Source organism: Dryobates pubescens, chromosome Z, assembly GCF_014839835.1.
Source record: "Dryobates pubescens isolate bDryPub1 chromosome Z, bDryPub1.pri, whole genome shotgun sequence".
Classification (NCBI taxonomy): Eukaryota; Metazoa; Chordata; class Aves; order Piciformes; family Picidae; genus Dryobates; species Dryobates pubescens.
Window position 1 is genome coordinate 12,602,564 of NC_071657.1, and position 15,961 is coordinate 12,618,524.

Consider the following 15,961-nt stretch of genomic DNA (forward strand, 5'->3'; position numbering starts at 1 on the left):
TTAAACTAATACATGAAGTTTATGACAAACCAAAATACTGGAGAATAAAGTGTCCTTACTAGGTAGTAGATAAACATGACCTGGCCTGTGGATTTCCACTCTCTCGGATAACGCATGTTAGCGGAGCTGCTGTAATGATTGAAAGTTTACTATATGTGCACTGTTCACAATATAAAGTAATACAACCTACATACCATTTGGCGGTGTTTGTGAACATGCTGTACAATATGGCAAGGGTAAAATGCTTCTGAACACCTGTAGTGGTTTAGCTCTTTAGCCTGTTGGTTTTTTGTACTTAAAGTGTATCTGAGCTTCTGCCACCTTTGGTTTTGTAAGGTGGATGGTGCATTTTGTGAGATACTCACTGTGTTTTTGAAGTAGTTTTCTATGATGGCATAAAAATCTTTTAACTTTTTGCCAGTTAAAACTATTCCATGCTGTAGAAGTCTCATTGTGCCTTTAGGCATAAGCATCTGCATGCATGAGAGGGTATAATGGCATCCTTCTGTGGATTCATAATGAGCTTTAAACTGTCTTGGAAGACGTATACCGAACACATCAGTACCAGCCAGGATCTGACAGAACTGTGGAACACTAGTCAGGTGATTGGATCGTTGCGTAAAATGCCTGGGAAGACCATATAACCACAATTCAACATCTGAAGGGGACCTATGGGAAAGCTGGGGAGGGACTGTTTAAAAAGTGATAGGATGAGGGGCAATGGTTTTAAAGTGGAGCAGGGTAGTTTTAGGTTGGACATAAGGAAGAAGTTCTTTACAGTGAGAGTGGTAAACCACTGGAACAGATTGCCCATGGATGTGGTGGAGGCCTTGTCCCTGGTGATGTTCAAGATCAGGCCTAATGTGTCCCTGGGTAGCCTTATTTGCTTGGTGTCCCTGCTGACTGCAGGAGGTTTGGACAAGATGACCTTTGAGGGTCCCTTCCAACCCAATGCATTCTGTGATTCTATGAATTATTCTTGCTTTATTTTTATTGCTGATATACCTCTTGTTAGGATAAGATTCAATTATTACTTTATGATTTTAAAATGTATGTAGAAAATAACTTTCACATTTGAGGTAGCCATTATACACTGACAGAATTAGACCAACATGTTTTACATTAGCAGCTTGACACCTAAATAAACCTAGAATTTGTTTAAGATGTATATTTTGAGAAGACAAGGTTTGTCTTTGGAGATATTCAAAATTACATCATAAATGATTTTTCCAAAGTTTAGACTTGATCCTTTTGTAAAACCAGGTAATTTTAAACAGAATTTATGGAATATTCCTGTGCAAAATCAGAGTAACTTATAAATGTAAACAAGTAAATGGCTGATAATGTAACTATGCAGAAAAAAGATTTGAGCTGAAAAGACTTGAGCTTCTGCCTTTTTTGAGATAATATTTACCAATACCAAGCATACAAGTCTCAAAGTTTAAAAGGTCAAAGATAACAGTGAGTATGTAGGCAAGTATGACTATCCATTGAAGAAGGTGAGGAATTTGGAAACCAGGTGAAATCATGCAAGATTGTGAGGCTGACTTTTCAGAATAGCACATATGCATGTAAAATGGAAGGCAGTTCTGAAGATAATCCTCTACAAAACATCTTATCTGAGAATTTTCTTCAGACAGACAATCTCCTAATACATATTTTACTGCTGGGTCTCCAGCATATAACAAACTGAAAAATACATTTGGTCCTCTTTTATTTGGAGCTTGTACTATACATGCCTGTAGTCCTTCTGTGACATAGCTTGGAGGTGACATTGTTGTGGTTTTAGTCTGCATTTTCCTGAGCCCTGCAACAGTGCTTTTGGTGTATGTTAGAGTTTTGGAAACTTTTTGTTACTTCACCGCCATCTCACATAATGGAGTAACATTTTGCTAGCATAGTACATCCTATATAAAGCCATTTTAAACTGTTGCTTCAGATTAAGCTTGCTTCAGATTAAGCAACTGCCAAAACTACATACTGCAACTGATGTTGTTTACCTGGACCCGAGCAAAGCCTTCGATGCTGTCCCACACCACATCCTGGTCTCCAAACTGGTGACACATGGGTTTGATGGGTGGACCCATGGATAAAGAACTGGCTTGATGGCCGCACCCAAAGAGTGGCTGTCAGTGGGTCCATGTCCCAGTGGAGGCCAGTGACAAGCAGAGTCCCTCAGGGATCAGTCCTGGGACCAGTCTTGTTCAGCATCTTTGTCAGTGACATGGACAGTGTCATTGAGTGCACCCTCAGCGAGTTTGCTGATGACACCAAGCTGTGTGGTGCAGCAGACAGGCTGGAGGGAAGGGATGCCATCCAGAATGACCTTGACAGGCTGGAGAGGTGGGCACAAGCCAACCTCATGAGGTTCAACAAGACCCAAGTGCAGAGTCCTGCACGGGCACAAATCCAGGCTGGGCAGTGACTGGCTGGAAAGCAGCCCTGAGGAGACAGACTTGTAGGTGCTGGTGGACGAGAAGCCCAACATGAGCTCTCAGTGTGGACTTGCAGCCTGGAAAGCCAATCAGATCCTGGGCTGCATCAAGAGAAGTGTGGCCAGCAGGTCAAGGGAGGTGATTCTCCCCCTCTACTCCGCTCTGGTGAGACCCCACGTGGAGTACTGCGTCCAGTTCTGGAGTCCCTATTACAAGAGGGATATGGACGTGCTGGAATCTGTCCAGAGAAGGGCAATGAGGATGATCAGAAGGCTGGAGCACCTCTCCTATGAGGACAGACTGAAGGAGTTGGGGCTGTTCAGTCTGTCCGAAGGGGGCCTATAAGAAGGCTGGGGAGGGACTTCTCAGGATCTCAGGTAGTGATAGGACTAGGGGGAATGGAATGAAGCTGGAGGTGGGGAGATTCAGACTGGACGTGAGGAGGAAGTTCTTTACCATGAGAGTGGTGAAGCCCTGGAATGAGTTGTCCAGGGAGGTGGTTGAGGCCCCGTCCCTGGAGGTGTTTAAGACCAGGCTGGATGAGGTTCTGGCCAGCCTGATCTAGTGTGGGGTGCCCTGCCTATGGCAGTGGGGTTGGAACTAGATGATCCTTGTGGTCCCTTCCAACCCTGACTCATACTATGATACTATGAACTTGGGTTTTAGCATGAAAGCTGGTTAAAATACATGTGTGTGTTTCTGCATAAAGCATCATTAACCCAGGGTTAGTTGCTTGGGCGGTGTTGGATTGGTTGATGGGTTGGACGCGATGATCTTGAAGGTCTCTTCCAACCTGGTTTATTCTATGTATATTCTATGTATATGTATCATTTCATCCCCTTTCTTTTCTTAGCCTACATAGTAAGTTGTCAGTTTGAGTGTGAGTGTAGACACAGAAGTGTAATTTGAGTTTGAACTTGAGTTTACTTTCTCAGTTCACTTTAAACTTCTCAATTCCATAAAGTTTAGCAATGAGTAAAAAAGCCTGACATTCTAGAGAAGTATTCTTTAACGCAAAGCCTCAATTCACAGAACTAAGTAAAGCATTTATTTTGCTAACAAGGCACATAGAGGTAAAATATTTTTTAAAATTCCATGGGATAATGGAAGAACTCACCATCTCTTTATCTTATAAATCTCTTTGTAATGTCTTAGGAGTGCAGTAGATGACAACTTGCTCCCATCATTATTCCCTTCCGTATTCTCCAAGTAATAGTTTATCAGCACGCATTTGCTGTATTATCTTCCCATACCTTGAGTCTGTGGTGGTCAAAATACTTCATTATTTGTGATATATTGTTATAGTTGCCAAGTTGCTGTAAACTTTAATCAGCATTTTGAATTAAAGTTAAAAGAAGGCAGAATTCTGAAAAATGCTTAGACCAGAGTGCTAGCTTTTTAGATAAGATTTACAATTTAGGGTTTTTAGATTGATTTAGAGATTTACTAACTTCTTTCTTTGTGAAAAGAGGTGTGTATCCAATTATTAATACTTTGCATCATGTATCTGCAGGAGTAACATTTAAAACAATTGACCCTATCAATGTACCCTCAGTATAGGTACTTCTTTACATTACTGTGTAAGTTAATGCTTTGCAGCATTCACTTCTCTCACAAAAGCAATATTAGGGTCATAAAAATAACATGGCCATTCTGTTGTCATAATTGTCAGTAACATCACAGAATGGTTTGAGGTGGGAAGGGACATCTCAAGGTCATCTGGTCCTCTCTGCTCAAGCAGGGCCATCCAGGGTCAGAATCTTAGGACTTTGTCTAAATGGTGTTTGGACATCTTGAAAGAAGTTCACCCAACTTCCTGGGCAATCTGGTGTCAGTGCTTGGTCACCCTCAAGTGTTTTCCTGTGTTGAGGCAGAGCCTCTTGTGTTTCGGTTTATACCCACTGACTCTGGTCTTGTCACGGGACACCACTGTGAAGAGCTTGGGTCTGTCCTCCTTACACCCTTCTTTCAGGTGTTTATGTACACTGAGATTCTCCTGAACCTTCTCTTCTCCAGGCTGAACAGTCCCAGCTCTCTCAACCTTTGCTCATATGTGAGGTACTCCAGTCCAGTTACTGTCTTTGTGAAATTTGCTGTACTCTCTCCACCAGCTCAGTATCTTTGCTCTGTTGGGGACTGCAGCATTACACCAAGCATTCCAGGTGTGTCCTCACCAGTGCAGAGTAAGAGGGGAGGGATCACCTCCATCAATTTGCTGGCAATACTTGTAATTCTTGCCCAGGATACCGTTAGCCTTCTTTGCTAAAAGGACACGTGTCTGGTTCCCATTGATCTTGTGGTCCTTCATGTCTCCAGGTCCTTTTACACAAAACAGTTTTCTAGCGGGGTGGCTTCTAGCATGTACTGATGCCTGGGGTCATTCTTCCCCACATGTGGGAGTTTGTGCTTAACCTTGTTGAAGTTCATGAGATTTTTGTCAGCCTGTTTCTCCAGTCTGTTGAGGTTCTTTGGTGTGGCAGCACAAATGCTTGGTGTGGTCGCTTTTCCAAGTTCTGTTTCATCTGCAAACTTGCTGAGGGTAAACTTTTCCTCATCAACCAGTTAATTAATGAAAATATTGAACAGAACTGGACTCAATATTTGCTCTTGGGGTACACTGCTAATTACTGGCTGTCAACTAGACTTTGTTGCTTTAGTGACAACCCTCTGGGCCAGGTCACTTGATTAATTTTCAGTTCACCTCTTTGTATACTTTTTAGTGGTTTTATAATAAGGGTCTACCTCAGGTGTCTGGACTAGGACTAATACTATTGTCTTCATCAATGACATAATGGAGCATACCCTCAAGCAAGTTTATGGATGGCATCAGGCTTGTTGGTCTGGTTGATTTTCTAGAAGGAAGGGATGCCATCAAGAGGGACCTTGATGGACTCAGGGAGTGGACCCATGTGAACCACATGAAGTTGATCAAGGCCAAGTGTGAAGTCATTCTCCTTGCTTGGGGTAATCCCCAGTGTCAGTGCAGACTTTGGAATACATGGATTGAGAGCAGTACTGCAGAGAAGTGCTTGAAGATTCTGGTGGACAAAAATTGGACTGGCAATGTGCACTTTCAGGGCAGAAAGCCACTTGTATCCTGGGTTGTATAAAAAACATGGGTAGCAGGTTGAGGGAAGTGATTCATCTCTTCTGCTCTGCACTGGTAGGAGTAAATTCACAGATGACACCAAGTTAGGTGGGAGTGTTGATCTTCATGAGGGTAAGGAGTCTCTAGAGAGGAACTTGAATGCATTGGATTGATGTGCCAACATTAAAGGGATGAGTTTTAACAAGGCCACAGGCCAGGTCCTGCACTTGGGTCACAACAACCCTGAGCAACACTACAAGCTTGGGGAAGTGTGGCTGGAGAGCTGTCTAGCAGAAAGGAACCTGGGGGTTCTAATTGACAAACAGGGTGCCCAGGTGGCCAAGAAAGCCCGTGTCATCCTGGCTTGTATTAGATATGTTGTGTCCAGCAGGAGCAGGGAGGCGATTGTCCCCTTGTACTCAGCTCTTGTGTTCAGTTTTGGGCATCTCAGTACAAGAGACATGGAGATGTTGGAGTGAGTGCAGAGGAGGGCAACAAAGTTGGTGAAGGGCCTAGAGAATAAATCTAAGCAACTGAGGAGCTGGGGCTGTTTAATTTGAAGAAGAGAAGGCTGAGGGGAAACCTCATTGCTCTCTGCAGCTACCTGAAAGGATATTGTGAAGAGGCTGGTGCTGGTCTTTTCTCCCAGGTAATTACTGATAGAGGAATGACCTCAAACTGCGGTTGGGTAGGTTTAGACTGGGCATTAGGAAAACTTTTTTTTCATGGAAAGAGTGATCAGGCATTGGAATGTGCTGCCCAGGAAGGTGGTTGAGTCACCAACCCTGGATGTGTTTAAAGGTGGTTTGGGTATGGTGCCTGGGGATATGGTTTAGGGGTGAACCTTGTAGAGTTATTGGGGGTTAGAGTTAGAGAGGGTTATTAGTTGGACTTGGTGATCCTGAGGGTCTTTTCCAACCTGAACATTTCTGTGGTTCTGTGACTCCACCTGGAGAACTGCGTCCAGCTCTGAAGTCCTTAGCACAAGACATGAACCTGTTGGAGCAGTTACAGAATAAAACTGTAAAAATGGTGCAAGAGCTGGAACACCTCCCCTTTGAAGAAAGTCTGTGACTCAACTTAGGGTTGTTTAGCATGGAGAAGAGAAGGCTCTGGGAAAAACATTACTGTGGTCTGTAATGCTTAAAGGAAGCTCAGAAAAAAGATGGTGAAGGCTTTATAATGGTGCCTGTAGTGTCAGGGAACTAACTGGCAACATTTTTAAACTGAAGGAGAATGGGTTTAAGTCTGATATAAAGAATACTTTATGCAGTAAGGACACTGCAACAAGTTGCCTGGAGAAACTATGCATGCCCCATCCCTGCAAGTGTTAAAAGTCAGACTGAACGGGGCTTTGAACAATGTCATCTAGTGAAAGATGTCCCTGCCCATGGTAGGAGAATTGGACTAGGTTCTGTTCTAAGCCAAACTGTTATATGATGCCATGAATTCAGATTTTTTTTTTGGTTCATACTCTTTTAAAAATATTCATCTGGGCCTCCTGGTTGTCACTGCATGTTTATTGAGTGCTTGTACTGACCTGCTGTTCAGGTGGTGTGCAGGACTTCATATTAATTCAGAGTATGTGTGACCATACTTATATGTGTGAATTTGCAGTGTAACTAAGAAAGATCCAGTTGGAATTTTATTTTTATTTCAAAGTGTTTTACTGAAATACAAGTGGCAAAATAATGCTGAGTCTTTCCTGGCATCTGGTACTTAGAAGTTGTGTATTTTTGAAGTTCTGAAATGCTGCCACGAAGTCTACTTTCTGTGGAGTACACAAGAAAGACCAGACAGTAATCTTTAATTTCTGTTGTCATTTTCCTTCTTTTGTTTAGAGGTATGATTTGCACATTGTGCAAACACTGGAACCTTTGGGCAAATTGAATTAAGAACTGAGGATTGATTGACTTGTGGCCAAAATTACAGGGTTGCTGACTGTCTAGGGTCATTATTTTGTAACGTTACTAATTAATTTGGCACATTTTTGAGAGAGTAGGCCACTGTGTCTTTTGGCTTGCAGCAGTGCCCAGATTTGGACTCCAGACCAGTAACTATTCTGAGAATTAATTTTTTATAGACATTTCACTTGTATTGACATGTAATTTCTTGTAAACCAAATTTTCTTCTTGGCTTGCAAACTACAATGTGATAAAAACTAGTATTCTGGGTTCAGGATCTGTGTTTTCTTTGCAGGAGATGTAGGTGTTGGTGTGCTGGCTGATAGATTCATTAGGGTGTCAAGCCAAATTGTGTTTCTTAGCACCACAGAACAAGTACTTCCCAGAATACTGAGTAGGTGAAGTTTTCTGTGGTGTATGGAACGCTGCTTGTAATTGTTAGGGAGTAAAATGTTCTTTTCTTTTTTTTTTTTTTAATATAGGTCTTTGAAATTATTTTTTTTTGGTATGGATTGTTACTGTCTTGAGAAATTAATAAAAAACATAGAATTAAACTAAAGCTGGGCTGTTTAATGGTATTTATTTTCTCACTTCATCTTTTCATTTTTCTTCACTGAGCTATAGGCAGTCCTCAGCTGCCCTGCTTTATTAATTGTGTGTATTCTCCTGGTGCTTGAATTGGTTCTTTGAGCCTTTACTCATAGGGCAGTTCCTTTATTGTATTATTTCTATTATATAATGCAGTGCTAGTCGATTAGAGTGATGGTATTTGTATCAGCTTTCTTTTTTGAATGTGTTCTTAATTTGGCTGCTAGAATGACAGGCTAGTGGTAATAGTCTGATACCAATCTGTTATCTGTCTTGGTGTCAAGTCTTTGCTTGGTAAGGTATCAGTTTGGAAATCAGGACATATATTGATCGGATTAAAAAGTAGCTTTTCCTCTCTGTAAAGAAGAGCTAACATGTTAGTAGGGTTTACTCTGAATTCTTATGTCAATTTTCCATCAGCTCTATTGCTTTTCCCCTTATACCTCTGTGTTACATTCCCTGTATGGGTTTTTTTTTATGGTATTCTGTGTGAATCTTGTTTTAAAGGCACGTTGAGCTAAGTGCCTCATAGCTTTCTTGTTTTGGAAAGTTATTCAGGGTATCTTTAAAATATGTATAATCAAAAAAAACCCCATAAGAGTCCTGTGTTGCCAAGCAGGAGAAGTTTTTTATAGGCTTCAGACAGGATTACTTAATATAATGATGCGTGGGAATGCAACTAGTGAAATTACGCACCTAAATTCTTGATGGAGCTGTCAATTCTGTATTTTGAGTGGTTGTTTGAAGCCATATGGGAAAAACTCTTGAAAGTAGTTTTCTCTCAGAAACTGGCCTTCTTGCTAAGGGATGTATCTTTAATGGGAATATGCTAAATTCTGTCTTCTAAAAGCTGGCAAATCTACAGAAATAGTCTGAAACACATGCATCGTATGGTGGTTGTGACAAAAAAGAAAGAGAACTGACGTGCTCCGTGTGTGTTGTGGTAGAAAGATTCTTCTACCAGGAGAAATGCAAATCAAGGAGGAACACAGCTCAAGTAGGCAATCTTTGTTTCTTGTGACTGTCTGCTGCACTAGTCACAGTAACAGAGGTCATAAAGACTGTGTTGCACCTACAGGCATTGTCACAGTGAATTGCTAACCAACTTGCATTATATGATCCCATCACAGTAACAAAGAGAATGCAGATGATGGAAGACGTAGTAAAGACAAAGTTTTATACCTGCTGAGATTTATATTAATAACTAGCTACTGCACAACTTCTACCTGCCCAGGTTTGCCAGTAGGGTTTTTCAATTGTGTAAGATTTTTAAGCACTACCTTTAGAGGACTTTTAAATGCATTTCTTCCTGTCCTTCTAACCCTCTTCTGTCTTCTACCAAGACTGGCACAGACTGGAAGAAGATACCTTTCAAAAATGCTTAAAACCAGTTGAAACATTTATGGTGAAAGAGAGCCATGCTTATCTTGTGTAACTTCTTGTGTAATACAAATAGTAATTTTTCTTCAATGTATGAAAGAGGTTTTGAAACAGGTCTGGTTGTGATTTCAAGGCTTGAAATGACAGGTAATTTCTGGGATATTTTTTATGGTTAATAAAAATGTGTGCCTTATCTCTAATTAAAATCTGCCTAACTTCATATTCTGCAGTTGGATATTGCTATATATTCTGCTAGATAAAAGAGCCAGTCAGTTATGGCTTTTCCATATAAATGCTCACAGTCTGGTATATATTTTTACTGCAGCTCTTTGCCTGCAAATTTCCAAGAGAGAGGCAGAGCACAAACCACACTTTTACCTTTTGTACAAAGCGAATCCCTAAATACTAGGGTTTTGGAAACATGAATGCTGTTTCTAATGTTTGTTATACAGTCCCTTTCTATTTGCTGTCTAGCTCTCTGCTTATCAGTTAAAATATGTGTAAAGATGAAAACCTGCAGTAACTTCAATTAGGGAAAAGTCTTTTGAAGTTACTGCTTCTTAGTTGTCTTGCTCTACCAATTTCATGTCGTATTATTTCTTTTGTTTCCTCCTATTTGAAGTACACTGGTACTTCTTGGTGTGTGTCTTTTCCTTTTTTTTTAAGTGCAAAGATTAGAGATGTGAGGGATATTGCTTTGAATGTTGAATGAAGAAGTCTGAAAATATTATTTTTCTTGGTGTATTTGCTAAGTAAGGTTTGCTGAAGGGAAATAAGGCCTTATCCTTGCAGACAAAAATGGGAACTCAGAGGAAATTAACCCTCCAGGAGGGAGACAATTTTAGATCAAGAATCTAGTCCATCTTGCATATTCACCAAAGGAGATTGCTTTGAATGCTCAATTTGTGCAGATACTTCCTTTTAGAATTAAATGTTTTCTGGTTTTAATACTTGCTTAACATTCAAATCCTCGCTGAGAGGTAACCAAGATACTGGATTTTTGGCTTGCTACTCTTGCTTTTTCTAGCCTTAATTGCAAGCTGAAAGTCACAGTTTACAAAGTTAAAACATGTAGTGGTCCTAATTTTATTTTGTTTTCCTGCCTCCTAAAGTTGCTGATGTCATTAGGGGAAGATGTGATCTGCACAGCAAACATAATGCATAGCCTGTGGTTTTCTTCAGTGTCTCTGTATCCCATTATCTTCTGTTAACCTCTTGATTGGGTCTTTGACCCAACCTATCTTCTTCTGTCTCTTGATTATTTTTTTTTTAATTATTTTTTTTTTAGAATAGGACACAAACCCACAAAAATTATTTCTTTGTTTTTAAACTCCCACAATTTTTCCTTTTGGAAATTGTGTTCTCTTGGGTCAGTCTTTCCACAGGATTATGCAAATTTGCTGTCCATCTGCCTGACCCTGTACAACCCTTTCCATGCCTTTATGCTACAACTAGCATTTCTAGTTAGAGACAATCCTAGCGTGTGAGACTCCTTCAGAGCCAAGGAGATTGTTATTGTCAGCTGGTGAAAAATGTAGTTGCTGCTTTTGTTTTTGTGTTGTTTTGTCTCTTTTACTGATGGTCTTGCAATATCTGTGATATTAAAGCAAAATCAAATTCAACATTACATTCTTGTATTGTGCCTAGATAGATAAGATCAGTCCAGTGATTCTTAGTTTCTTCCAATTACATGACTAAGATACAATTGCAAAACTATCATTAAGGTTACAAAGTCCAGTCTTAAAATTTGGTAAGAGGCATGGTAGTTGACCATGCCACAAGTGCTTAACTTGTCTATGTGTATGTGTTATGTCTGTCTTTAATTACAAACTTACATATTTTGTGAAAGCCACCTTATTATCCTAGCTTTTTTTTACAGGTGGGTGGATGCACATAGTTACAGACATTGATTGTTACATACCATTTTTGTGATGCCTGCTCTAAGTCTTTGGTTAATTTGAAGATTTGCCTAGTATTGTCAGCTGCTGCTGATTGTCATTCACTTTGTGACCCATAGCTCTGGATAAAAATTGGGTCTCACGGGTTTTAAATCTGCCATTGAAGAGTGTTTTTCACCAAAACCATGAAATGCCTCAGTAGCCCAGTTATAAAATGGGGGTACTGAATTGAAGTTGAATGTGTTTGTACAGGAAGTGGACAGCTTTTGATCTACTGTATACCATCAGGTTTTTCCAATGCTTTTCAAAATGTAGTTGAGGACTAGTCAGAAATTTTACACGAGTGATGTGAAAATCCACCTGCTTCACTGCAGGCTTCCTTACCCATGGAGCAGTTGTTACATTAAGGCCTACTGAAAGGGAAGTGCAACATCCAGAACTTCCTTCAAAGCTATTCATGCCACTGAAGTCAGTGGCAACAAAGAAAGCAGAAATCTGTGTTTATGCAGTCTTCTCCCCTGCCCCCAGTGCTAGAGCTTCCCAGTTTCCAATTTTCCCAGGAAACTGATGTTTAATCTGGGGCTTATCTTAAAGGAAACACTCTCTAACTGATTACATAATGTTTCTGTGATAAAGCGGCCAAGCTGCTCTCCATCATTTTCCTCCAGTCCTGGCTCACCTGTGAGGTCCCAGATGACTGGAAACTGGCCAGTGTGGTCCCCATCCACAAGAAGGGTCGGATGGAGGAACCTGCAAACTCCAGGCCTGTCGGCCTGACCTCAGTGCCAGGGAAAGTGATGGAACAGATTATCCTGGCGGCAATAACCGTGCACCTGAAGGATGGCCAAGGGCTCAGGTCCAGCCAAGATGGATTTAGGAAGGGCAGGTCCTGCCTCTCCAACCTGATCTCCTTCTATGATCAGGTGACCCGTCTGGTGGATGTGGGGAGGCCTGTGGATGTGGCCTACCTGGACTTCAGCAAGGCCTTTGACACTGTCCCCCACAGTAAACTGCTGGCTAAGCTGTCAGCTCGTGGCTTGGACAGCAACACTCTGTGCTGGATTAGGAACTGGCTGGAGGGCTGAGCCCAGAGAGTGGTGGTGAATGGTGCCACATCCATCTGGTGGCCAGTCACCAGTGGCGTCCCCCAGGGATCAGGGCTGGGCCCCGTCCTCTTTAATATCTTCATTGATGATATGGATGAGGAGATTGAGTCAGTCATCAGCAAGTTTGCAGATGACACCAAGTTGGGAGCAGATGTTGGTCAGTTAGAGGGTAGAAAGGCTCTGCAGAGGGACCTCGACCAACTGGACAGATGGGCAGAGTCTAATGACATGGCATTTAACAAGTCCAAGTGCCGGGTGCTGCACTTTGGCCACAGCAACCCCATGCAGAGCTACAGGCTGGGGTCAGAGTGGCTGGAGAGCTCCCAAACAGAGAGGGACCTGGGGGTGCTGATTGACACCCGCCTCAACATGAGCCAGCAGTGTGCCCAGGTGGCCAAGAGGGCCAATGGCATCCTGGCCTGTATTAGGAATAGTGTGGCCAGCAGGAGCAGGGAGGTCATTGTGCCCCTGTACTCTGCATTGGTTAGGCCACACCTTGAGTACTGTGTCCAGTTCTGGGCCCCTCAGTTTAAGAAGGATATAGAGACACTTGAACGTGTCCAGAGAAGGGCAACAAGGCTGGTGAGAGGCCTTGAGCACAAGCCCTATGAGGAGAGGCTGAAGGAGCTGGGATTGTTTAGCCTGGAGAAGAGAAGGATCAGGGGTGACCTCATTGCCCTCTACAGCTACCTGAAGGGTGGCTGTAGCCAGGAAGGGGTTGGTCTCTTCTCCCAGGCAACCAGCACCAGAACAAGGGGACACAGTCTCAAGCTGTGCCAGGGGAGGTTTAGACTCGAAGTGAGGAGAAAGTTCTTCACTGAGCGAGTCATTCGTCATTGGAATGTGCTGCCCAGGGAGGTGGTGGAGTCACTGTCCCTGGAGGTGTTCAAGAGGAGATTGGACGTGGCACTTGGTGCCATGGTCTAGTCGTGAGGTCTGTGGAGACAGGTTGGACTCAATGATCCTTGGGGTCTGTTCCAACCTTGGTGATACTGTGATGATTGGCAAATTGTGCATATTGCTCATGGTCTTCATCTTAAAAATAGGCAGGTTTTTTTCTGTTCCAATATTTGTTTGCTATACTGAGTATACTTCTGGCTTCATCCTGCTGTTATCTCCTTTGCACTAACATTCTTCACTGAAGCAGACAGGGAGAGTTTTGAGAGTTCACAGTCAGACATGTTTTGTCATCCTTTTCTTGGCCTCTTCCCTAAATTATTTTTATCATCACAGCAGGCAAAATTGCGATTTTTGTATCTAATTTGGAGTTTTGATTCTGCAGTACTGAGTTTTGTGATGAAGAGACTTAGGCTGCAAATTTTAGAGAGCAGACTTAATGGTTTGCTCTAGTTTTACTTAGCTCTGGTGTCAGAATGGTGCTTTGCAACAGTACTTTTCATAGCATGCTGTACACCTGTATGGCTTTCCCACTGTAACAGGGACACCTGTCCTGACAAAACTTGGGGCATTTTGGCTGTTGAAACAGAGAGGCTACTGAATCTATTTGCACCCTTATTTTTGTGCCTTTATGGTGACTGGGACCCTCAGCTAGTGAGAGCTGATGTGCTACGTGACCACAGGTTGGAAAGCCCATTGAAGTTGATCCTCCTCAGAGAAGTGGGTCTGCAGTTGGGGACTTTCCTTTTGAATCTGAATGCTACCCAAGGAAACTTCCTGGACTGGGCAAACCCTTGGAACTGCTTCTGGATATGTCCTTGAGTGAACCCTTGTACCTTTTGGGTGAATGATCCCCTTTCTGGGAACCCTTAAGTGAGAGATTTTCCCTTTTGTGAGTATGTGCACATTTTGGGTCATCTTTCTATAGATACATACCTGAAACTTAGGAATTCTTGTCAACTTGTGTAGCATTCACTGGGTAGTTTTTGATTGGAATAAATTTCATATTCCCACCTGATATTTGCTTATTTTGTTTTGTGGGTGTCTCTGTAACACCAATAGGTATAACAGTGATAGCTAGTTTACTAGGACTGTCCATATGTGCTGCAATGCCTTCTCTAAATGAAAGACATTCATTTATGTAAATTTAACTTACTATATCTTGTGTGATTAGATTGTTAAAACATGTGGGGAGAGGATCCCCATACTTTAAAATGTGAATATTCTAGTTCTTTTTCTCCAGTGACATGAGGAGTACTTGCTTATCAGTGGGGGAACTATAGGAGTTATTTGTTCAAGAATTAAACTGAGTGAAGTGATGGCTATACTCCTTTTCCTCCTAGATTATTTGGTTAGTGAAAGATCTGCATTAGAAAAATTCTTACATTATGGATTACTTATTTCCTCAAAATATTTTTGTTGTTGTGACATGTACTATTTAAGAGAAAAAGATTTGCTGAAGGTGTTTTTTGTATCCCATTATCTTTCACTTCACTGTTCATAACAGCTTCAATGAGAGTAATACTGTGGATGTCTTAAATTACATAAACAGCTCTTTCTAATTGTTCCAGGGAATATTTTTACCTTAAAAATCAAACTATTTCTCTCAAACCAGAGGGAAAAATACCTGAAAAGAGTGAGTTAGTATCCAAGTTAAGAAGACAAAAGTTTTGTTTTATTTGTTAGAGCCGGATCTATTTTTTCTCTTCCTGTCATTGTCATTGGGCGCAGGATAGGTTCCTTCTAAGGTGCATGTGGACAGATACAGAGTTGTACATTTCCCTCATTACTGAAAGGAGCCAGATCACACAGTGCATTTTCTAAGTTTGTCAGGCTCCATCTTTAAATTGTACTACAGTCTTTTGCTCACACTGATTCTATTTGAGAGTAAGTTCTTGAACCTTTTATTTTCAGCTATCTTAAATCTTCTTCCTCAATGATGGACTGAAGGCTGGGGTTTAGTGTTAGGTACATGCTCCTTGCACTATTATAACAGAAGTTGAAAGTTTGGAATCTTAAGTTATCAATACTTACTTTAAACCGTGAATTAAAATAATCTTTTTAACCCAGTGAGCACTGCAGCATTGAGAAAGGAAACCTGAACTTATTTACAGGAGTAGTTACTGTATGTAAACTGTTATGGTGCTCTTATATTAGCCATTGGAATGGGCTGCCTGGAGAGGTGATGGAATCACCATCACTGGAGGTGTTTAGCAAGAGACTGCATGGGGTGCTTGGTGCCATGGTTTAGTTGATTAGATGGTGTTGGATGATACATTTGACTTGATGATCTCAAAGGTCTCTTTGAGACTGGTTAATTCTGTTCTGTTCTATAGGTACTCTGCATTTGTTAGAAACAGATGAGGGAAATGTAACTCTGAAAAACAGTGTCATTACACTTGTGTATTATTTTGTATGTTTTTTGAAGAAAAAAGTTTATAGAAACAAGCATGTAAAGTTTTTCCTTAGCATATGAAAGGCATAATCTCACGTGCAGTAGCATTTAAGTTGTCACAAATACCAGATAATTTTGAAATTAATGTCTTCTCTAAACAAGGATTCAAGTATTTGATGCAGTTTTTGATCAAATTGATAAGCTGGAAATATGATAAAATATGAATATGATTTATTTTTAAAAATATATATTTTTCCAAGCCAATTTGAT

The 15,961-nt window shown here is 41.2% G+C and overlaps 1 protein-coding gene across 1 annotated transcript in view; it reads left to right on the top strand.

Annotated features, from left to right (window-relative positions):
- COMMD10 (COMM domain containing 10) overlaps window positions 1-15,961 on the top strand; it is a 126,173-nt gene that overhangs the window by 4,893 nt on the left and 105,319 nt on the right. The gene's annotated exons all lie outside the window — the stretch shown is intronic.